At 46.8% G+C, this 23534-nt stretch overlaps 1 protein-coding gene across 49 annotated transcripts in view; it reads right to left on the reverse strand.

Moving 5' to 3' along the window:
- LOC106506881 (pseudouridine-5'-phosphatase-like) overlaps positions 1-23534 on the reverse strand; it is a 744469-nt gene that overhangs the window by 585497 nt on the left and 135438 nt on the right. For all 49 annotated transcript variants that reach the window (XR_014836065.1, XR_014836045.1, XR_014836067.1 and 46 more), the window contains exon 4: positions 14048-15177. The gene's annotated coding sequence lies outside the window, so the exon portion shown is untranslated. The remainder of the gene's footprint in view (positions 1-14047; positions 15178-23534) is intronic.

The following is a 23534-nucleotide window of genomic DNA, read 5'->3' on the forward strand; positions in this document are numbered from 1 at the left end:
GGTAACTGAACAGTGCTGAGAGTTGCAGAGAACTGCTAAGACGAGGGCAATCCTATTTGTCCTTTTAAGAGGACAAGACGCCAAACACAATACGCTCTTTCAGGGTGTGAAATGACGCCGGCTTTCACAGTGGGTCTCTTCAAAGGAAAAGGAGGAAAATGAGATGGGGGGTGATTGCCTGCCCTCCACGCCCCCATGACTCCCAACCGCAGGCAAAACGAATGAAGAGGTGCCCGCAGGAGCCGCTGTCTTTGTCCTGCACACAAAAGGACTATTTTTACACTGACTCAGGAGAGGACTCACGTAAGAAATGATTCTGTGGTTCCGACAGCGAGGTGCAGGCTTTGGGAAAGGGGAGGAAGGGACTCCGCTCCTCAGGCAGGGTTTGAATAAGGATCCTGGCGTTATGCCACATCTTGATCTTAGAAGCCAATGCCTCCGAGGCTCTGGGGCCATGATGCAGCCGGGGAGGCTGAGAAGCTGCTCTTCCGACCACAGGATCAGAGTCCCAAAGGCCAGCCTGCGTCTCCGTGGTTCCCTTCTCATTTCATGGGAGGGGGCAGCTGACGTGCTATCTTTCGTACTTGGGGGCAAAGCTTGTCACACTTGTATGTGCCCACAAATCCACCGGGAGTCTTATTAAAGTGACAGATCCTGCAGGTCTGGAGTGGGACCAGAGACCCAGTTTTCTACCAGCTTCCAGCTGAACCAGTGCTGCTGGTCCCAAAACATGCCTGCATAGGAAGGTTTTTCCACGAGTGCAAGAGAAAAAAGTAGTATTTTCTTGCCTATGAGAATTTCCCATAGTTTGCATCGCATACACGGAACTCAGGCGCTGTTTCTGCATGTACCCATCTTCTTACCCCAGAATGTAGATTGGTTACTTGCAACGGAACGAAATGTGCTCAAAATGGGTAACACAGTAGAGAAATAGATGTTCCAGGATGTGGGAAGCTAGCAGGTCTGGAAGCTGAGGACAATGTCTGCTTACATGGAAACTGAAATAAGAAGCTGGTACCATGCCCTCCAAGGACGCAGGACAAAAATAGGATTTGAGGGAGTTCCCGTCGTGGCGCAGTGGTTAACGAATCCGACTAGGAACCATGAGATTGCAGGTTTGATCCCTGCCCTTGTTCAGTGGGTTAACAATCTGGCATTGCCATGACCTGTGGTGTAGGTCACAGACGTGGCTCGGATCCCACGTTGTTGTGGCTCTGGGTAGGCTGGCAGCTACAGCTCCAATTGGAGCCCTAGCCTGGGAAACTCCATATGCCGCGGGAGTGGCCCAAGAAATGGCAAAAAAAGACCAAAAAAGGATTTGAGGCCGTAGTTAGGATGAGCCAGTTGGCATCTGTAATGGAGGCGCACATCACATGGGCATGTCCTGGCACTTTATCATGGCACGGAAGTCAAAAAGGGAAGCATTAAGCCAACCCACGACTCCATGAGACACAGGAATGTGTAAAACAAAGGCCATTCATTTTTAGGTTTAGGTGCCTATCCACAACCAAGAGGAAAGAGGTCCCTGTACCAGACTCACCCAACATAAACAGCACACAAGGCATGTCCCTCTCATCAATTTCTACGAGAAATCCACTCACACAAAACAGGCGAATTTCTCAGGCTTTATTAAAGCCATCCTAAGGGATGGAGAGGGGCTTAGAGTTCACATATTTCACAGCTTCTAATCCTCCAGATCTTTATTTCCCTGTGTGCCTTTTAAAGTTGTCCTTCTCCTGTTCTCCTTCCTTTAATGATCTGCATCTTCCCAATGAAGCAGAGCCATTAAACACATACGCACCACCAAACTCCATGCTCCATAAAACCAAAGGGTGCTGCTTTCCTTCGTGTGGCTATTTAGCAACCATGTAATATTTCTCTTGTACATTGGTATCACAGTTAATTTTATGTATCCACTTGACTGGGTTATGGGATCCCCAGATAGGTGGTAAAACATTACTTCTGGGTGTGTCTGTGAGGTTGTTCTGATGGAGATGAGCATTTGAGTGATAAGACTGGGTAAAGAAGATCTACCATCACCACTGTGGGTAGGCATCATCTGAATCATGTGGGCTTAGATAGAACAAAAAAGGCAGATGAATGGCGAATTCCCTTTCTCTCTCTCTCTCTTTTTTTTGGGGGGGGGGGGGCTGCACCTGTTGCATATGGAAGTTTCCGGGCTAGGGGTCAAATTGGCAGCTGAGCTGCAGCTGCCAGTGTATGCTGCAGCCACAGCAACATGGGATTTGAGCTGCATCTGCAAACTACACCACGACTTGTAGCAACACTGGGCAAGGCCAGGGATCAAACCCACATCCCCATGGATACTAGTCAAGTTCTTAACCCACTGAGCCACAACAGGAACTCCCCTTCCTCTTCTTAAGCTGGTGTGTCCATCTTCTCCTGCCCTCACATATCAAAGCTCCTGATTCTCAGGCCTTTCGACTCTGAGATTGACACCAGCAGCCCCCTCATAGTGAGAGTTAAACAACCGGCTTCCCTGATTCTCAGACCTGATTTGCACTAGGCTTCCTGGTTCTCCAGCTTGTAGACAGGACACAATGGGACTTCTCAGCTACCACAACCATGTGAGAAAATTCCTATAACACATGTCCTCTGATTGATATTTATCTATCTATCTATGTACCCATCCATCCATCTAATCTATCTCATCTATTATCTTTCCATCTAATCTATCTCATCCATCTACTATCTATCTATCTATCTATCTATCTATCTAGTCTATATCTATCCCTCTATCTGTACCTACCTACCTATCTATCCTATTGGTTCTATTCTCCTGGAAAGCCCTGACCAATACAGATGGTAGGGTCTCATCTCCAACCCCAAGTTGTTCATAGTTTGCAGGAATCTCCCTACAGAGAATTCTATTAGATAAAATTTTCTCAGAGTTCCCATCATGGTGCAGCAGAAACGAATCTGACCAGGAACCATGAGGTTGCAGGTTCAATCCCTGGCCTCGCTCAGTGGGTTGAGGATCCGGCATTGCCGTGAGCTGTGGTGTAGGTCACAGGCAGTGTTCGGATCTAACATTGCTGTGGCTGTGTTGTAGGCCAGCAGCTGCAGCTTTGATTTGACCCTTAGCCTCCACATGCCTCCACATGCTTCTAGTGTGGCCCTTAAAAAAAAAAAAAAATTCTTTCATGTATTTTTTGTTTACAGAAATTGCTTTCTGTTCCCTTTAGGTAATGTTCAAACTCCATGCATTAGTTATCTACTGTAGCATAACAAATGATGCCTGACCTTTAGCAGCTTAACATAACACCTATTTATTATCTTACAGTTTCTCTGGGACAGGATTCTGGTCATGGGATGGCCAGGGCTTCTGCTTCAGGATTTCTCATGAGGCTGCAATCCAAGTGGAAGGCAAGGCTGGGGTCTCCTCTGAAGGGTCTGAAGAGGAAGGACCACCTCCAACCTCACTCACATGCTGTTGGCAGAACTTAGCTCCTCATGGGCCACTGGCAAGAGTGAGCCTGAGTTCCCTGCCATATGGAAACTTGTCATGACTCCAGCACCGTTACTTTTGTCCCAGAGAGACGCTGCTCCAAGATGGAGTCCAGTGTTACATCCTAATCCTAAAAGTGACGTCCCATCCTTTGCCATATTTTTTGGTCAACTGTTATTCTGAGTGTTTCCATGAGGATGTTTTTGATGAGACGAACGTTGAAATAGGCAGACTGGGTCAAGCCGATGGCCTTCTCCAATGTGGGTGGGCCTCGTCTAATCAGTTGAAGGTTGACAAGACCCAAAAGGCTGTTCATAGCAGCCACAACTCAGCAACAAACCAATGTCCATCAACTGATGAATGAATAAACACCAAGTGCCCCCTCCGTGCAATGGGACATGATTTGGCCACAAAGAGGAATGACATTCTGGTACCAGCTACAACATGGATGAAGGAACCTCAGAAACATGATGCTGCATTTGCAGTCAGACACTAAAGTTACATATTGTCATTCCACTTATAGGAAATGCCCAGAACAGGCAACACCAGACAGACAGGAAGAAGGGTGGTTATGCATCAGGGACTGGGGGTGGGGGAGTGCCCCCTGAAGGGGGGCTTCTCTGCAGAGAATGAAAACTAAATGTAGAACTACCATAGGATCCAGCAGTCCCACTGCTGGTCATATATCCTGACAAAACTGTGACTCAAAAAGATCCATGCACCCCTATGTTCATAGCAGCACTATTCAAAATAGCCAAGACATGGAAACAACCTAAATGTCCATCGACGGGGGAAGGGATTAAGAAGATGTGCTTCAGGAGCCCCGCAGGCACATCTTCCCTCTCCATTCCTCTGCTGGTGGACATTTCATTGCCTCCCTGTACCCAAGTCAATGTTGAACTTGACCTAAATCTTGCAATCCTGGAAAACAGGGAAGGTTATGGAATCAGCACCCCCGCTTCGTGTTCTGGAAAACTGTGGATGGCAAAGACCCTTCCCCTGGTGAGTTCGTTCCATCAGACCCACCGAGAGCCCCTGGTTCACCTACAGCAAGGCCAGACACAGCCCCTTCGGGTTCCCAGCTTCGGTCTCATAAATGACATACGGAATGGTTTGTCCCTGCTGACCAAATGGAACTAAATGCTTGTTCACCAAACTTTGGTTGGGCTTCTGTCCTTCCTCTCCAGGTCCCTGGACTTTGGCGCATCCTGGCCCAGAGCCGGCAGCCGTCACAGAGGAAAGGCTGCTCTCGAGGACGCTCTTAGCGGGAGATACCCTCTGGGCGGTGCGGGATGGTGCTGCCCTTTGGCCCCAGTTCCCCTGCCTCATTCTCTCTAGAATACACCTCAGGAGAGCCAGGTTTGCTCCTCCCTATAAAAACACAAAGAGAGAGAGCCCCCTTTTGCTAACTGTTGGTTGCTGACCTTATAGACAGAATGCTCTCCCAAGGCAACAGCCCTTATTCACCCCTGCCCCCTTTTTTAAATTTTTTTATTTTTTTAATAGTTGTTTCCCCAATAAAATTTTTTTTTTCTATTCTACAGCATGGAGATACTTGGCGTTGCTCCTATAGTGGCTGTGGCTCGGTCCCTGGCCCTTTTTGCATCAAAGTCTCTCCTTGCTAAGTCTGCATGTGTTTCCTTGTTTCATCTCTCTTTTTGTGTTTTTGTTTTGTTTTGACATCCTTCACCTCCACGGGACTTTTAGGATTAAATTCACAAGGGGAGCGTCCCAAAGGTCAACTGAAGTTGGTACCCGGCCTCCTTGTTCTCAGTCGTGATGGCATCGATGTGTCAGTATACCACCTTGCTTCATCCTGCTTCATCCTCTCTGGTTTTTTTAACAAGCCGAATGGGAGTTCCCATCGTGGCGCAGTGGTTAACGAATCCGACTAGGAACCATGAGGTTGCGGGTTTGGTCCCTGCACTTGCTCAGTGGGTTAACGATCCGGTGTTGCCGTGAGCTGTGGTGTAGGTTGCAGACTCGGCTCAGATCTCGTGTTGCTGTGGCTCTGGCATAGGCCGGAGACTACAGCTCCGATTCGACCCCTAGCCTGGGAACCTCCATATGCCGCGGAAGTGGCCCAAGAAATAGCAAAAAAGACAAAAAAAAAAAAAAAAAAAAAAAACAAGCCGAATGACCCCAGTAAGCAGAGTCCCAAAACGAAAGAGTCTGTGCAGCAGTTCTTTAAAACATGGAGCTTTGGAAGAAGGCACGGGTGCTTTCCGCTGGGCTGGGGACAACCATCTGCAAGGGGCACTAGGGGCTTCTGAGGTCTGTGAACACGAAGATCGCAGAGCACACCCCGTCATTCTCACACCCCCACGGAGCAGGGATGAGCGGGTACCATGGCCCACCTGCGCTCCATTCTTCTCTGGGTCCTTTCTTCTCCTTCACCAGCATCTCTGTGCCCAGAACTCCTCCTTTTGGCTGAGTTCATTTTTATTTGGCATTTTTCTGGAAGTTCTCAGTGTTTCTCAAAAAAGCATTTGTAGCCAATGGTACTCTGGCCGCTGCGGAGAGATGTGTGGGAATCTGTTTACGTCATGTGGACCGTTGGAAGGGGAGATGAGGTGGCCTCTTTCGGCAGGGCAGTTCCTCCGTGGAGGTGAGAAGAGATTTTTCCACTACAGAGAGGCAAGGAGGATGGGCCACCAGCCCCTCGTGTGGTACCCAGGAGTGTTCCCCCAGGAAGTCACTTGGGTTGTTGGTTTGAATCCTTACATGCCTGTTACTCTGTGCGCTAGAAGCAATGAGGTCCTGCTGTACAGCACAGGGAACTCTCTCTAATCACTTGTGATGGAACATGATGGAGAGAATGTGAGACAAAGGATGCATACATATACACACATATATGACTGAGTCACTCTGCTACACAGCAGAAATTGACAGAACATTGTAAATCAACTATGATAAAAATAATAAATAAATAAAGGTATTTTAACCTCAAAGAAGAAAGAAAGAAGGAAGGAAGGAAGGAAGGAAGGAAGGAAGAAGGGAGGGAGGAAAGAAAGAAAGAAAGGAAGAAAGAAAGGAAGAAAGAAAGAAAGAAAGAAAGAAAGAAAGAAAGAAAGAAAGAAAGAAAGAAAGAAAGAGGACCCAGAGCCCTCACTGCAGTCCCCTGCAAACTGACTGTATGCATGAGGGAGGAACTGAACATTTGGTGATGCTCTGTAGGTCCTTCACCTGCCTCCGTTTCCTCCCCCAAGTCACAAATTGTTCCAAGCAGGCCAAGCTGCAGGGCTTGCACTGGGCTGCCTACCCTGGTCCTTTGTCAAGAGCTGTGCTCTAGGTCGTGGACCAACGTCTTTATTACAGGCCACGGGGAGCTTCATTAACTAGCCAGGTGCTTTAGACAAACTCTTTTGCATCATGCCAACAGCGGGCTGTTCGTTTCAAATGACCATAATCCTCTTAGTCGCAAGCTCTTTCGATGGACACGGTATTAGCATACATGTCATTTTTCTAGAGACGGGGTGGGAACCTGCAAGAGAAAGGCACCGGCTCTGGGCCGTGGGGGAGACCCGAGCTACCGCATCCAGAGGAAAGTCAGCTCGTGATTCAAAGACCTGACCCCTCCCTTTGGGCATGTTCAAGACCTCCGTTCAAGCCATGAGTTGGGGGGCGCGTGCTCGGTGGGTACAGTCTGAGCAGCCAGATATACGATGTTGCGTAAGATACAGTCCTGTCTCCCAAGACATTTCTCATCTGCTTTTACTCATATCGCCATCAAGAATTCTCACCTGCCACACGAGTTTGGCTCTTTTTTTTTTTTTTCTTTTCTTTTTTTTCCTCCTCATCTCTTAATACCATCCCATTTCAGTGCCTGGACCAAGAAAACCATGACAGCTGCTTGGACCCAGACCATAGTCCAAAGAATCAAAGCCGACAGAAGTTCGTTCTCTGTGGGATATCTGCCGGACGATTTAAGAAAACAGAAGTTGATGCGTGTGTTTTGTGCTAGTCACAACCCAAGACTCTCTTCTTTGATTTAAGGCTCTTTGGGGTCACTGAAGTGTCATTTGGAAAATTGCTTCCTGACGCATAATATTACGGTAATGATCCTCAAAAGCCCTCGTAAGGGCTCTGCCATGAGAGCTATCGATTTATTTCCTTCCAAGTATTGTTTTAAAATAAGAGGCAGCTCAGGGGGGCGGCAGAAGGAGGCTCTGTGTTATAAGAGGCTTAAAGCAACCCTTGGAATTTTTCTTGACACACTTGAGAGGATCGAGGTTGCTCATAAATACTCATTGAGAGAACAATTTAAGAGACGTAGAAAAGACACAATTCTCTCACATCTGAGCACACGATGAGAACCTATGCCACAACATCAATAACGGAAAGAGTAGAAGGTGCTAGACTGACAGTGTCGAGGCAAGAACCCAAGAAATGTGGAGGCCAAGCCCAGCCCCCGCCCCTCAATGATGATAGCCGCTTGACTTATAAATCAAACGTTTTGAGTTTGGTCACCTGCTTCAAAGGCAGCTGTGAGCACTGAATATAATACTGCAGGCAAAGGCCAGAGAACAGAGCCTTGTACATGGTTAAAAACCCAATACACTGTACGGACCACTGCCACTCTTACTGCCTTACTCAAGTATTTACACATGTGGTGCTAGGTACAGTGCTTGGTACTCAAGATGGGTGGTGTGAGGTCAGCATGAATTTTTTAAATCGACGGACTAGGTTATGGGGCCCAGATATGTGGTTAAAACACCAGTCTTACAGGTGGTTTTTTCCAATGTGATTACATGTAAACCAGCAGACTTTGAGTAAAACACATTGCTCTCCATAATGTGCTTGGGCAGGGGATGGTGGTGGGTCTTATCTAATCAGGTGAGGGGCTTAAAAGCAAAGATAAATGTTTCCCAAAGAAGAAGCAATCCCCTCTCAAGGCTGCAGCTGTAGAATCTCTGCCGGAATTTCCAGCCTTCTGGTTGGCCCGGCAGACTTGGAATCCGTCAGCTCCCACAATCACATGAGCCAATTCCTTAAAATCAGTCTCTTGATAGATAAATTTATACTTATCTAAAGTTATAGCTATAAAGTTGTCCTAATCTCTACTATTCATCTATAAATATACCTATACCTATCTATAGAGACAAAGATGGATCCATACAAATAGATGGATAGGTAGGTAGGTAGGGAGAGAGAGAGAGAATTACAATTATCTCTTGTATAGATAAAGATCTACTGGATCTGTCTATCTATCTACCTACCTATCCATCCACGCATCCATCATATGTATTCTACTATTAATCTATCTCTATCCATCCATCCATCCATCATATATATTCTATTAATCTACCTCTCTATCCATCCATCCATCGTATATATTCTATTATTGATCTAGCTACCTACCTACCTACCTATCCATCCATCCATCCATCCATCATATGTATTGTATTATTGATCTCTCTATCTACCTGTGTATTCATCCTTCCATCCATCATATATATTCTACCACTGATCAATCTACCTACCCATCCATCCATTCATTATATATGTTCTTTCTATCTATCTATCTACCTATCTATCTATCTATCTATCTATCTATCCATTCATCACATATATTCTACCATCGATCGATCTGTCTATCTATCTACCTATCTATCCATCCATCCATCCACCATATATATTCTACCATCTATCCATCCATCCATCCAGAGAAATCTGCCTCTCTCTCTCTCTCTATGGTTAGACAGATGTATCTATAGACAGATAGATGTAAACACCTTGGTCCATATATCAACATCCACAACTGTCCCCTTGGTTCTGTTTCTCTAGGGAACTTGACTGATTTGGGTGGAGAGAATGACGAGTAAACCGACCCTGTGAATGCTCTGTGGTGGGTCTCCCCACAGCACAAGGTGCTCTGGGGACGTACAGGATGAGAACCATTTACTGCTGTCTGGGAAGGCTGGATTGGACAAGCTGCCTGGGAAGACGGCTGAAAATGAGGACAACAACCTTCGGTGCTGGACACAAGGCTAAGAGTCCCAAGGACACAGATGAGGGACAGCTGGAGGATTAAGAAGACCAACAAGACAGTGTGACATAAGAGGGCAAAAACGCCAGGGGGAGAGCTGTGCCAAGAGCAGGACTCTCTGCCGGGAATACTGCAAGGAGTGCAAGGTGTCTCTGCACTTGGATTTCAGGAGGGTCTCGGCACTGCACAAGGCTCCCGTGGAACGCAGGGCCGAGGATGTGGCCAGAGTGGGATGACGGAGAAGGTCCTGAGTGAGGACCCCCAGAACTCAGTGAGTGACGGTACCCCAAGGTGCTCAGGGCAGAGATAATTGGCCGTGCACTGGCGAGATCCATGGGGTAGTGGCAGCCTCAGGGAAGAGCCAGACAATGGGAGGAACATGGGGTGAAGATGCTGAGAAAGGGCAGGAACTCAGGGTAACATAAAAAAAAAATGCCTCAGAAGCAGGAACGCAGAACGAGGCCAGGTCAGGAGCCAGGCCAGTGGGGAGCAGGGCTCAGGAGATGCAGGTGTGATGACCATATGGGCTCAGCTGTCCAGGATGTCTCAGGATGTCCTGATCCAGGGGTCTCGGGCTCAGCGACACGTTGGAGCCTCCCAGGGAGCTTTGCAAATATTTCCGCCAGGGTCCTGCCCCAGAGATGCTGTTGTCCCCAGGCTGGCGAGCAGCCTTGGGGCCAGACAGTTCAGAAAAGACTGCCCAGGTTGTGATAACGTGCAGTCAGGGCTGAGAACCATCCCCCAGGCCAAGTGCAGGCTAGCAGCACTTTGCTTCCCAGGGGGCTTACGCTGACGGAAGCCAGCTGCATGCCCCAGCCTGGGGGATTCTACCTTGACCCAGGTCAACTGTAATTCTGAATGTGTTCTGACATGTGTGGGTGAACAGACTCTGAGCTCCAATAAGGGGCCTCTCAAGTCTGGGATGCTTTACCGTGGAGGAAAGGAAAAGCTTTAGGGTCCTGACCAGTGACGTGAAAGCTCTCAGGCAGAGGCTCTTCTCTTGAATCCCCTGAGAAAGGCCGATGACAGAACCCTCACTATATAACTGAGAGCGCTATAGCCTCGGGTACCAGGGAGATTCCAGACTTTCTAGAAGGAACCATCCACCATTTACGAGATAGCCATCATTATCTCAGTGTTCAGGATGAGAAAACCAAGACCTGGGGAGAGAAAGCCAGTGCCCCTGGGTTACCCATCTAGCAGGTGACACAGTGTATGAGTTACCTACTGCTGTGTAACAAACTGTCCCCAACCGTAACAGCTTAAAACAATGTACATTCATTATCTCACAGTTTCTGTGGGCCTGGGCCTCCTTTACTCACTGTCTTTGGGCCTGAGGCTGCCCTCAGCTTCTCCCTGGGTGGGCCTCCCCACCGTGGCAGCCTACTTTGTCCAGGTATGCACGCTCAGAGGGCAGTGGAGAGTCCGCTAGCAAGACAGAAGTCAGGGCCTTTTAAAAGCTTGTCACAGACAGGACATCCACCCTTTGGGCCTAGTTCTGTCCAGCCCACCTTCAGATTCTCAAGGTCATGGCTACACGGAGGCAGGGGGCCATGGGGGCTGCCTTAGAAGTCTATCCCCCACGAGAAGCTAGGACCTCCTTATCTCCAAAATGAGAAGGTAAGCCTTGGTTCAAGAATCCAGCCTGAAATCTGTTTGTTTGTTTGTTTTCAAGGAAAAGAACAGAAAGAAAGAGAGAGAGGTGACTGATGTTGGAAGCACAAGCTTCATGTGCCTGGGTGTGGTCTGGCTGGCGGCAAAGCGTGAAGGAAAATTTAATCTTGAAGACCCCTCCACATGGGAAGGCAGTGCACCTCCCCCTTGTCTGGACCATGGAGTTCTGGACTGGTGACATAGGTCTGTCATCTGGGGAGGACACAGACCGAGGAGCTCTAGACTGGTGACATGCCTCTATTATCTGGGGAGGCAGGAGACCACAGAGCTCCGGACTAGTGACACGGGTCTGTCATCTGGGGCGACAGTGGACCACGGAGCTCTGGAGTGGTGACACGGCTCTGACATTTGGGGAGGACGTGGACCAAGGAGCTCTAGACTGGCGACATGGCTCTCATCTGGGGAGGCAGGTGTGAGTCAGAATCCAACCACAGCTTAGAGTCTGGGGTCCTCAGACCACTGGGGAGCCAGCCCATCTGCTGTGGAGGGAGGTTGGGTTTCATCCATCACCCTGAAGGCCAGGGCTGGCTGGTTTCATGTCTAAGGTGCTGGGGTAACGTGACCACACTTAGGGGTCAGGAGAGGGACCATACTTCCTCTCCTCCATGATGATGTGCCACAGACAATGTTTCATCATCAGAAGCCCTCACCCATGTCTCCCAGGGCTGGCCAACGCTGCTGACTCACATCCAGGACTGAGGGAGACCAGCTGCTCCCACGAACACTGTCCTTTGCAGGGACTGCCCTTCCTAAACCTACAGCGGGGTTTAAACCCATATGGCCTGGGCCCTAGAGCATCTATGAAAGGAGGCCGGGGAGTCCCCGTGAGCACAGAGGGTGAGGAAGCCTCCAAACCACACAGGGCTGAGAGACCAGACTGCAAGCCCTGTTGCTCCCATAAATGCCCTGAAGGCACCTGCTCCTGAAGTGGGCACAGGCACTGCCTCTCACTGTCCTAGGAGGCAGGGAGGCCTCCCCCAACGCCATGGGGGTCAGTGTCTCCTGGCGGCTGTGTCAAGGCCGACTCTATCCTAGTGAGCGACCAGAGGTGTCCGAAGGCACATCCCCATGGGATCCCCGTTCTAGGAATAAAGGCCCATCTCGCCTGCTCTCTGGAAGAGGCTCCTTGGCAGAAGCTAACTAGCCTGTCGAACCCTAATTACAACTGAGGGACTCAGTCTACGGCCTCTGGTCCCGCTGACGGTGTAACCATACTTTCCAAGCACAGACTACTTCACCTGGTTAAGCAAATCTGAATGGAGGAAGAACAGAACGTTTGATAAGCCTTCTACTAAATACCCGAAGTGCTAGACAACAGATTTTGAATTAGCTCAGCCATGAGTCACCACTCATCAGCCATCTAGCCGTTTTGTAAAAACCAGGTGTTGGAAGGGATGCTGTTATTTAAAGCTAAAAGCTGATACAATACTTACTTTGTGTTGTTTAAACAGCAGGATGCAAGAAGGGACCTGCATAGGGCCTCTTCAAATAAACATTTCTTTCTTGGCTGAAAAAAAAAGTTAATTTGGGGGCTCCCTATGGGTAGGGGAGTGGGCCGTGAATGGTAGATGGACTGGCCAGGGTTTGGGCACAACTCAGAGAGCAAAGGACATACCAAGGCGGGGGGGGAACAGTGTCCAGGATGGACTGCGCTGCTTCTATGTGCTAGGCCTCTTTGTATTCATTATTCTAAAATGAAGCTTCCCCTGAGAATAACTATCCATCTTTTCTTTTTCTTAGGGCCGCACCTGAGGCATATGGAACTTCCCAGGCCAGGGGTAGAACTGGAGCTACATCTGCCAGCCTACACCACAGCCACAGCAATGCAGGATCTGAGCCACGTCTGCAGCTCTGAGCCGTATCTGTGAACTACACCACCGCTCACGGCAATACCGCATCCTTAAGCCACTGAGCAAGGCCAGGGATCAAACCTGTATCTCCATGGAGACTAGTCGAGTTCATTACTGCTGAGCCACAGTGGGAACTCGCATCTTTTCTCTTTCTTTTTTCTTTTCTCTTTGCTCAGGGCATGAGGAAGTTCTCACGTCAGGGATGGAACCCATGCTGCTGTAGTGGCAATGCCAGATCCTTAGCCCACTGAGCCACCAGGGAACTCCCTATTCATCTTTTCAAAGAAGGGAACACCCATTGCTCTCCCAGTGGCTCCAAACTCAGAATTTCAGGGTCTAATTGCAATGTGCTAACTTATCAAGCCAAGCTGCTCATCCATAAAGTTACACTGGAGGACAAGAGAGAAAGATTTGCATGATGGGTGGGGTCCATGGATGTCACAGACACTTCCAGACTCAGCTCCCACTTTGGAGCCCTAGGGTCAAGGTCACAGCACCAAGATGGTGGACCAAGTTCACTGGGCCACTCAGTGGTGTGTTTACAAAGACCCCCATGGCCAGAGCGTTTGGAGCTTGAGACAGCAGCTTCCAGTACAATTCTGGACATGCTGTGTCTCAGCTACTTCCTCAGAGAAATCTGAACGCAGGTTCCACTCCAAGAACAACACGGCAGCACGGGGTGGTGCTGCTACTGCTTATCTGGACATTTCAACCCCTCCTGGTACTTCTGGCATGAGAATCAAAGCTTGTCGTGTACTGACCCTTCTAGGAGCCCACAAATCAAGGTGGAAACTCTCCCCTCCGATTGTGTCAGTGTGGAATACAAACCAAATCGTTAGCAACTCAAGAGGCATTTCAAACATTCCCCAGTGTGGACCCATGCAAAACAGGGCATTCCTGCTTGTGAATTCGGATCACTCCTCACACAGACCTGAAGGATGCATATCCTAGGCAACAGAAATGTGCTGTGCGAAAGAAATCTTCCCAGATGCTTTTCTGTACTGGCCGCAGTTAAACTTACATTTAAACAAACAGCAGAGGTGGGGGGGCGGGGATGGTTCTTACCTCTCTACCAAGTGGTCCTTCGGCAAATCAGCTCTCTGGCCTCCGAGTCACTCCATGAACGGGCAGAAAGAAGCGGGTCTCATTGTGGGGGCTGCAGGCTGCCCTCCTCACCTTAGGGGGAGTAGAAACTTGGGCGCCAAGGCTTCAGGATGTAGATGCCCAAGTGTCACGTGCAATTATCTCAGAGGCGAGGGCTTGGCTGGACACATCGACGTCCCGCAGATAGGAACGTGGCGTCTTTGACGGAGAATCAATAGTACACACATTCGTGGAATTTGTGCCTCATAAGAGAGACCGTTTCTCTGCTGACACACATCTCCTCTACTTTAAAGAATGATCGATGGCTTACGTTCAAGACATCGGACTGCATTTACTGCGCTCGTGAGATAAATTATTCTTCTCTTCCGTTGTGGTCTGAGTCGGTGACTTCAAATGCCTGGGTCATTCCAGCAAGGCAGGTACACCTGTTTACAAGCTCTCAGCAGCACCCAAGCTAGGACATCTGCTTGGAGTCCCCGTGATGGGGCTCCCAGGTCAGTAACTTGCAGAACCAAGAGCTGGGAGGCTCTCTGCCAGCTGAGGCTAGACTGCGGGAGCCCTTATCTTGCCAGGTCTTATAAAGCTCCACCATGGCGAAGCGAGTCAGCCCAGTGGGAAAGGCACAGGGTCCCTACGGAGAATCTGAACCTGTGCTCTGTCGTTCTGCAAGAAGGGGACTGTGGATTCAGCAGGAAGACAGCCAAGAAGTTCTGGGAAACTCCAGGGTTCCAAGGCCTGGGGACCTCCTGGACTGGCCTGGACCCTGGAGCGTGCAGCTGGGTCCCAGGCTACCATGAAACGGTACTTCCCCGATGCCTCCTCACAGAGTAGGGGGCAATTAAACACTACTTCAAAGCATGGACAGCATTAGGGAAAACTCCCATGGATGTGGGTTCAAGAACATTCCAGTGACAGAGACACCTGTCTGCCTTCTTTGCCTTTCAAGTCCAGTTCTGCAGGGTGCACTGCATATATCAGGAAATGCTACCGCCTAGAAGCCCTCTGGTTTTTCAATGATCTCTCTGATGAAGCCCAGGAGGCTCTTCAAGCTGAATTCCATCTTCAGTGGGTAACACTGAGTCAAGTTCTTCCTAAAAAAAAAAAAGGGGGAAACAAACTAGAATCAACCATGGAAACCTCAGGAGTTCTCACTGGGGCTCAGGGGTAATGAACCCGACTATGATCCATGAGGATGTGGGTTCGATCCCTGGCCGCACTCCGTGGGTTAAGGATCCAGTGTTGCCATGAGCTGTGGTGTAGGCGCTGATCCTGCGTTGTTGTGTCTGTGACATAGGCCAGCTGCTGTAGCTCCAATTAGACCCCTAGCCTGGGAATTGCCACATGCCAAACATGTGGCCCTAAAAAGCAAAAGAAAAAAAAAAAAGTGTATCTGTTTTGCTCTGTGTGATTAAAATCATTGGGATAAAGTAGCCTGAAGTTTAATTTCAGTTTTAATTTGTTTTTAATAAATTCGTATCACTGACCAGATTGAATTCACCACTAAGGAATGAGAAAGCAGCAGGAACAGGCTCAATTTAGGTCAATTGTTGGTGATGATGCCTACTCAAAGGCAGATTATGTAAGAAAAGACCAAATGCCAGTAATTCTGCCAGACTAAAAACAACAGCAAAGAAGCCAAAACCAAAATGGGAAAAAAAAAAACTTTCAAGAATCAATTCTGGGCCATCTTAGCCAAGGGTTATTTTTACAGATTATACTTCACAGATGGCCAGTCATGACAGTATTATGAAACCACCAACAGCAAAAAGGTAAGACTTTTGGAGTTTCTGTCATGGCACAGTGGTTAATGAATCCAACTAGGAACCATGAGGTTGCGGGTTCGATTCCTGGCCTTGCTCAGTGGGTTAAGGATCCGGCGTTGCTGTGAGCTGTTGTGTGGGTCACAGACGCAGCTCGGATCCCATGTTGCTATGGCTCTGGCATCAGCCGGTGGCTACAGCTCCGATTAGACCCCCAGCCTGGGAACCTCCATATGCCACGGGAGCAGCTCAAGAAAAGGCAAAAAGACAAAAATAAAAAAGGTAAGACTTTCAGTATGGCCAAAAATGTGAACTACATTCTACAACCTGGGTTTCCTGTCTCTTGATAACATGGCCTGCATTCAGTCCATTCCCAAGCCCTTGGCTAAGCTCATAACCTCTGAACTTTAGATGTGCAGGCTTATACCTTAAAACAACTATCAAATAGGACTGCTTGTAAGAGATCTGGAGCAGATCAAAGAAGATACTGCCATGATCACATATCAAGCAACAGGCACAGGATAAATATCTCTAGACAAGAAATAAAGACTCAAGATTCATGGCTGAGAGTTGCTTCTCACTCAGTGTTAGATGTTGTGGTTTTTGGTTTTGGTTTTGGTCTTTTTAGGGCCATACCCACAGCATATGGAGGTTCCCAGGCTAAGGGTCGAATTGGAGCTGTAGCTGCTTGCCTACATCACAGACACAGCAATGTCAGATCCGAGCCGTGTATGCAACCTACACCGCAGCTCATGGCAATGCTGGATCCTTAACCCACTGAGTGAGGCCAGGAATCAAATTTGTGTCCTCATGGATGCTAGTCAGATTTGGTTCTGCTGAGCCATGGTGGGAACTCCCAATATCATGACTGTTAGAAAATATTATAACATAATGTTGTAACATATAAAATATAATGCAATAGTTGGTGTTATATTCGATAACACTGTTATCTTCCAAAGTATGTCTTCTTGCAGCTCAATTAGCAGCCATTTGCCCATACAAATCAATATACTGTGATTAAAATATTTCAGAGTAGATACATGCAGGATCTTGAGAAAGTGCCTTTTTAAATTTTCTTTAGCGATTCAATCACATTTGGTCACTACGCTCCCCCGTCCTGACCTAGATACACTGACAAAAATATCTTCATGATTCAGACTTTCCCAGACATATTGATGAAGGGAACAGAGTGAAATTGCTAATTAGAGAGTTTGAGATCATGAGTGAGTGTGTTCCACAAAATCCTTGTAGATAAAAATCAAAGTGATAAACGAGCTGTTACCACTTTGGAAATAAAGACCGTGGCATCGTATTGTCATGGGCATTGCTTCAGAGGCACAAATGGCATATTGAAGGAGTGGAATCCAAAGGGGGAAATACATATGAATGAAAAGGGAGGGCACTGAATCCCTCATGCGCGAGATATCCTTTGGTGTAAAAAGTTTGGTTTTACCGCTGTGATCCGGCACGCACGTCTGTGGGTACATGTGCACACGTTCTTAGAACCATGTTACGGCAAGACGGAACAGAGCAGTGGGTCTGTGCTTCCCTGCCCTTCTCAGAGCCAGAGGGGAGCACCTCCAGATGAGTGACACCCACGCGACCTGAGGTCGGTTTTGGGAATTCATGCTCGGTCCTTGCTGAAAACCAGCAACGAGTGACAGTCCAGGACTAAGGAGAGGTGGGCTCCTGACTGTTTGGGCTGGTCCTCACCTGTGAGTTCTGGGTGAAAGTCACATTGTTAACGCTGCTATGACACTGTTATAACTCCTTGTTAATGTTTCCCTTATGGTTTTTCAATATAATTTTAAGATTTCCTCATAGAGTCTTATCACTGGGTTTTTTTTTTTTCTATTCATTACTCATGCGTGACATTTTGGGGACTTCTGTGAAAGATGTTTTCTCAAAGTCTAGGTTCTAATTATTGCCGGCATAGAGCTACACAAATGCTGGTGAATATGTACGTTGTATCCAACACCCTTGATGAAAGTGCATGAAGTGTATCCATTTATCCAAATAGTCTTTGAGGTTTTCAAGGTAGACAGGGAATACGCTCTGAGAGATAACAACTCCTTTGTCATCTTCTTATGTTTCGTTTTACTTTTTTCCTTATATGATCGAGCTGGCCGTTAGGACTGCTAATACAAAGCTAAACGGAGATGGTAATAAAAAGTCTTCTTCCTCCTGACCTTCAAAAGGAATACTTTTCACCTTTTCACCATTAAATAGGATGCTTCATACAGAGAAGGGACTTGTGGTTGCCAAGGGGGAGCAGGAGGGAGTGGGATGGATGGGGCCTTTGGGGTTCGTACATGCAAACGAGGACATTGAGAATGGATCAGCCAGGGGGTCCTGCTGTGCAGCACAGGGAACTCAATCCAGTCTCTTGGAAGAGACCAGGATGGAAGATTCCATGAGAACGGGAATGGATCTATATGGACGACAGTCCCTTTGCTGTACAGCAGAAATGGACACGACATAGTCAATCAACTATACTTCAATGAAAACATTTTAAAAATACGATGTTTCAACGCGGTTTTTTCGACAGGTATTATTTCCCTACCTAGGAAAGTTATTTTCTATCCCTAATGGCTAAGGATCTTTTCTTTTTTTAAGTCAGAAATAGATATTGACTTTATCAAATGGTTTTCTTAATTTAGTAAAATGATCATGTAACTTTTCCCTGGTAATTAATGGGCTGATCTCTTTAATCTAGGTTTGTATTTATAGGATAAACCTAATATTTCCATGATAATTATTCTTTAAACACTGCTAAGCTGTTTTCTTAACCTCTTATTTAGGATTTTTGTCCCTATATTTATTCTCCTTGGGGAATTTAGTTATTAAGTTAGGTAGTCTCAAAAAATGTGGTGAGTTTCTTATTTTTCTGTTCTCTGGAAGAGTTGTGTTGGTTTGAAATTACTTGTTGATTGTTAGAATTAACATATAAACTCATCAGCACATCTTTGTGGAAAGATTTTTTTTTTTAACTACTGACTCAAATTTTTATTTATTTATTTATTTATTTGGTCTGTTTACGGCTGCATCCTCGGCATATAGAAGCGGCCAGGCTAGAGGTCGAATCAGAGCGGTAACTGCTAGCCTACACCACAGCCACAGCCACACCAGATCTGAGCCATGTCTGCAACCTATACCGCAGCTCAGGGCAATGCCAGATCCTTAACCCACTGCACGAGGCCAGCGTTTGAATCCATGTCCTCATGGATACTAGTTGGGTTTGTTACCACTGAGCCACGACAGGACCTCCCCAACGCAACTTTTAGTGTTGATATCTTCTTGGGTCCGTTACATTTTTCCAGAGTTTTGGACATCAATTTGTCAGTGGAAAGCTGACAATGCTGTCATTATCTTATCTTGATCTTGCAGTGTCTATACTTTAAAAAAAGTAGTTTATAGTTATTTGTCCCCTGCCCACCTCTTTCTCTTCCCTTCTCTCGCCCCCTCCCATCTTGTCAGATGTTTTCCAGTTTTACTAACTTCTTGTTTGTGATCCAGAGAAGTTTAACCAGTTGTTCTTTCCCTAACTCCTCATGCTAGATGCTCAAGGCATAAATTTCCACCCTACTTCTCTGTTATTATGAATATCTAAGGCTTTAAATCTTCTTCTGCTTATCATATCCCCATTTTAAAAGTATATGGTGTTACTGCTGTTTATCTATATTTTCGGTTTCCATTATGCCTTCTTTTAGGCGTCCACATTTTTTAAATGCATGCTCTAAACGTTCCATGTGGAGGTTTCCAGTTTATCGCTTTTCTGGTTTCTAGCATAATGCATTATGGGGAGAGACGGTGACTTACACGCTACCAGCCTGGTAAGACTTATTGATACTCTGCTCTACAAACGAAATACTCAATTTTCATAACTATTCCATCTATTATACTGAGATATGTATTTTCTTTCTTTGCAGGCTGCAAAGTACTTTTACTCACGTGAAAGGTATGATTTTCATGGCATTTTCTGCTTTTAAAATTTGCCCTCTGTTCGAGTTCCCTGGTGGCCCAGCAGGTAATGGCATGGTCCATGCTGTGCCTCTGGCTATCGCTGTGCCATGGGCTTGATCCCTGACCCTGGAACTTCTGCATGCTGTGGGGTGTGGCCAAAAAAATTAATTTCCATTATGTAGAGAAGTAACTAAATTGCTGCAAAATGTTCAAAAATTAATTCAAGTATGTTGAAAGAGTGTAGCATATGCATCTTACAGCTGTTCACCAGGCATTAAGAATAAGTGACAAAACAGATGAACAAAATGCTTGTCCCTGTGGACTTAGCACGCAGAAGGGGAGAGATGAGTGCTCACAAAGTTTCTGTTGTGTTAAATGCCCCTGAAGGAAAGTACACGATGCGGTGATCAAGCTTCTCTTCGTGAGCAAGGCCTGTGGCTATAACCTGAATGTCATCACTAGCTGGACTCAGCAGTCTCCACACAGAAATAGAGAAAAGTCACCCAGGAATATGACTCATTCAGAAAAGTTGAAAACCTAACTATCCATGGAGAGATGAAGGGATTAAGAAGATGTGGTACATATACACAACGGAATACTACTCAGCCATAAAAAAGAATGACACCACGCCATTTGCAGCAACACGGATGCAACTAGAGATTCTCATACTAAGAGAAGTAAGTCATAAAGAGAAAGAGAAATACCATATGATATCACTTCTATGTGGAATCTAACATAAGGCACAAATGACCCTATCTACAGAAGAGGAACAGACTCACAGACAGAGAATGGAGTTGTGGTTGCCAAGGGGGAGGGCGGAGGGAGTGGGATGGACAGGGAGGTTGGGATTTGTAGATGTAAACTATGACACTGAGAATGGACAAGCCATGAGGTCCTGCTGTCCAGCACAGGGAACTCTATCCAGTCTCTTGGGATAGAACATGATGGAAGAGAATATGAGAAAGGGAATGGATACTGGGTCACTTTGCTGTGCAGTAGAAATTGACAGAACATTGTAAATCAACTCTACTTTAATAAAAAGAACTTAAAAAGAGAAAGGTTCAAGGATGGGTGTATCCCTCTCTCTCGCCTGCTGTGTGTTTCATGCTCGTTTCCCTCCCATCTCCCTAGTTTCTAGCAACTCGCCTTCCTTTCTGCTTCTGCCACTTATCTGTCCCTCTGTTTTTTGGTTCCTCATCACCATCATTGTATTTCTCTGAACACCCAGGTGCTCAGGACAAAGCTCCCGCATCTCTGCAGATGCGACTTGCTCAGGAGTTTCTAATGCCACGCACACTCCGTGAACTGATTTTTTTTACCCAAACCAAAAGTTACATGGGTCGTCCGATGTCTTCCTTCATTGAGAACGTGGATCTATAAACACGAAAGGGTGTTTTAGGTTGTCCCCATGCTCTCTATATTTGTGACGAATGCGATCACTCCAGATGAGGTCCAAAGTGATGTTCCTTCCATCTCCGTCATGTTCAACATCAACGTTTGTTTATAGTGTAGTGGTGTGAGGTTATGTGAGGCTTTCTGTGCACTTCTGTTTGTTTCTTTGCCTTTGGTGAGACTGATGACTCTGAAGATTCATACTGCTCTGGTACTCAATTAAAACGTCTGGTTATTTCTATTTTTACTGTTGATCCACCCTGTTCCCCCCCAAGTTGGTACTTGAGTGGCTGGTGTATTTGACCAATAAAGAGACTTGGCAGCTATCCACCTGCACCTTGTTAAATTCATTCCATTGATCCAAGCCAGCAAGACTCCTCTGCATATTTCTTTCTGTCTTTCTTTCCCTTTCTTTCTTCCTTCCATCCTTCCTTCCTTCCTTCCTTTCTTTCTTTCTTTCCTTCCTTCCTTCTTTCTTTTTTCTTTCTTTCTTTCTTTCTTTCTTTCTTTCTTTCTTTCTTTCCTTCCTTCCTTCCTTCCTTCTTTCTTTTCTTTCTCTCTCTCTCTCTCTCTCTCTCTCTCTCTCTCTCTCTCTCTCTCTTTTCCTATATTTTTGCCTCTCTCTTTCTTTCTTTTGTCTTTTTAGGCCTGCACTTGCTGCATATGGAAGTTCCCAGGCTAGGGGTTGAATCAGAGCTGCAGTTGCCAGCCTACACCACAGCCACAGCAACACCAGATATGAGCCACGTCTGCGACCTACACCACAGCTCACGGCAACACTCGATCCTTAAGCAAGACCAGGGATTGAACTGGAGTCCTAGTGGCTAGCAGCCAGGGTCGTGACAGCTGAGCCACAACAGGAACTCCTGGATCTTGATTCCTTTCTTCAATTCCTAGTTTCTTGGGGTCTCAGTTTGCTTAGTCCATGGATTAGCTCCTCATTCCCTTACTCTGCAACCGTGATCAGCAGGCTATCCTTTTCCTTGTCCAACTCTCACAGATGAAAATGGTCAACAGGAGAGGACCAACCAGCAAGCAGGAAAGGGACCAAGAGAAACTCCCCTCCAGGTGGACCTCCATCCCCTAAGCATCAAAGTCAATAGCGTTAAATTGACCTTAATTTTAGCACCACTCATTCCTCAAAGCTAGGACGGGAAACATCAAAATTCTGCACAACTGGAGATCCTGTCCTTCAAAAGGACTGCATTTCTCCTCTTTACTAGTCCAGGGAAGCCAGTGTGCTCTGACATGACCTGTTCATAAGAAACTCACCCTGACTCACAGTGACCTCCACTTTCTTAGTGAAGAGCTGGCCAGCCGTCTTTTAAAATACTCCATTTCCTAGATGCAAAGTATCACCTTTGGAATGGATAAGCCATGCGATCCTGCTGTACAGCCCTGGGAAGCATATCTAGTCACTTGTGATGGAGGGTGATCATGTGAGAAAAAGAATGTATCTATGTATGTGTGACGGGATCATGTTGCTGTCCAGTAGAAAATTGACAGAACACTGTAAACCAGTGATAATGGAAAAAATAAAAATCATTTTGAAAAATAGTCCATTTCCAAATACTCCTTGGGGATGACATGAAGCGCATGTCCTCTCAGAGCCCAAGGAACTCCTCAGTGATCTCACGTGAGTTCTGGTCCCCACCGGCTGCCTCCCCCACCTCACCCCCGCCCCCGGCTGCCCCCACCTGACTTCTTCAAGGCATTTGACACTGTCAACCACCCCATCTCTCTTGCTTGCACATGTGCGCCATGCATCTTTTTCTTGGGGTTTTGAAAAATCAGAATAGGTGTTCATGTTCAATTTTGAGGATGGAACTCTCTCCTGTCTTATAAATGCCTTCTCCACACTGCCACTGATGATTAGTCCAGACAGTGTGTAAGCGCTTTCGTGAACTGGACAAGCAGCTTATCCAGGCTAGAAAATCTCTCTTCCATGATGAGGTTTCCCTTGGAACCTCCCTGTGGTCTTAGGAGTCCCATGTTCTTCCATATGTTAATTTCACAAGGACCAGTAATTATCTGACTTCGCCAAGTCACAGAAGAGGCAGTGAAAATGAAAGTCCAGCAGATAGGCTATCTTGTTCTGAAAGAATTAGTCAATGTTTTCTGTTCTTCTTTTTTCTTTTTGGTCTTTTTAGGACTGCACCTGCAGTATATGGACATTCCCAAGCCAGGGATCGAATCTGAGCTACAGCTGCCAGCCTAGACCACAGCCACAGCAATGTCGGATTGGAGCCACGTCTGCAACCTACACGACAGCCACAGCCACTCCGGATTTGAGCCACATCTTCTACCTACACTGCAGATCACGGCAACCCCAG

Source organism: Sus scrofa, chromosome Y (genome assembly GCF_054392235.1).
Source record: "Sus scrofa isolate SSC_HxYL_T2T_F1_AM1 chromosome Y, Sscrofa_HxYL_maternal_Yorkshire_Landrace_v2.0, whole genome shotgun sequence".
Lineage (NCBI taxonomy): Eukaryota > Metazoa > Chordata > Mammalia > Artiodactyla > Suidae > Sus > Sus scrofa.